Raw genomic sequence first — 1,202 nt, forward strand, 5'->3', positions numbered from 1 at the left:
ACATTCATGTTTTATGTCCCCTTATTTAGATGGGTTTTGTTTTGTTCTTCATTGTTGTGTGTAATTCTGTCTGAATTCTTCTCCGGTTATCTTTCTTTGCTGTCCTTCCATTACAGATTTTTATGTATGGATTGTGCTCCATTTCCTTTTACATTTTCACCTGAGATAGGTGGTAAATATCCTCACTTTTAATACCATGTATATTTACTTTAGGCTATTACAAACGTATCACTTCATATATCTATTAATCAAACATATTACAGATCCTAATTAAGCTGGTAATTAATGTTGTATTTTGTGTGTAATTTTTCCAATCTTTGCTAGCTTAGTTGGAAATTCTATCATCTCTGTGATTTTCATTTTAGCTACAGTTAAACATTTTTAAGCTATTTAATCCGTGTTTGTGAGAAACAGAGTGTGCAATTTCATTAATATTTGGTATCCCTGTTAATCTTCAAGAAGTCAGAAAAAAAAGTGCACCGCCCTGAAGATTGAGCACTAATTTTCACCCACTAATTAACATCACATTTTTAATGCTGAAATAGACTGTAAGCACACTTCTAGTAAATTCCAGGTGTGTTGTGTTATCTATAAGTCAAAGTCATTTGATTACAATGAGACAACCACTAGGAATTCATTTTCTGTTGTTTTTCATTGGACTGGTTGAGTCAGTCCAATGATAAGAAGACAGCAGGATATACAGTACACCTGAACTGTCTTACTCATGCCAGTAACTGATATCACGTCCAATCTTACCTCTAGATACCACCCAAATGAAATTATAGGAAGTCTGAAACATCAATAAAGATTATTGTTTTCAATTAGCAATAATCGCGCCTCGGATAAACCTCATTGGCTATGATACTGCCACTGGGCAAAGCTAAAGATTAGTGTTATGCTAAGTTTTTAGTTTCCTAAAATAAAATAGGATTTAGAGAAATGTGTCACCAACTTCTTCCCTTTTCTAGCTATAGGTACATACTTCCATGTAGAAATGAGAAGTAAGCATGACTATAGTGTCTGAATGTGTCAAGTTATGGCTAAGAAACTGTCTCCGTAACATCTGTTTTGGGGCACCTGGGTGGCTCAGTCAGGTAAGCATCTATCTTGGGGACAGGTCATGATCCTGGCCTGGGATCAAGCCCTGCTCCCCACTCAGTGGGGATCCTGCTTCTCCCACTCCCTCTGCTTGTGTTCTCTCT

The 1,202-nt window shown here is 36.4% G+C and overlaps 1 pseudogene; it reads right to left on the reverse strand.

Annotated features, from left to right (window-relative positions):
* Window positions 1-731: 731 nt before the first annotated feature.
* Window positions 732-882, reverse strand: LOC121472436 (annotated as a pseudogene).
* Between the last annotated feature and the right edge of the window lie 320 nt (window positions 883-1,202).

Source organism: Vulpes lagopus, chromosome 11 (genome assembly GCF_018345385.1).
Source record: "Vulpes lagopus strain Blue_001 chromosome 11, ASM1834538v1, whole genome shotgun sequence".
NCBI classification, from domain to species: Eukaryota; Metazoa; Chordata; class Mammalia; order Carnivora; family Canidae; genus Vulpes; species Vulpes lagopus.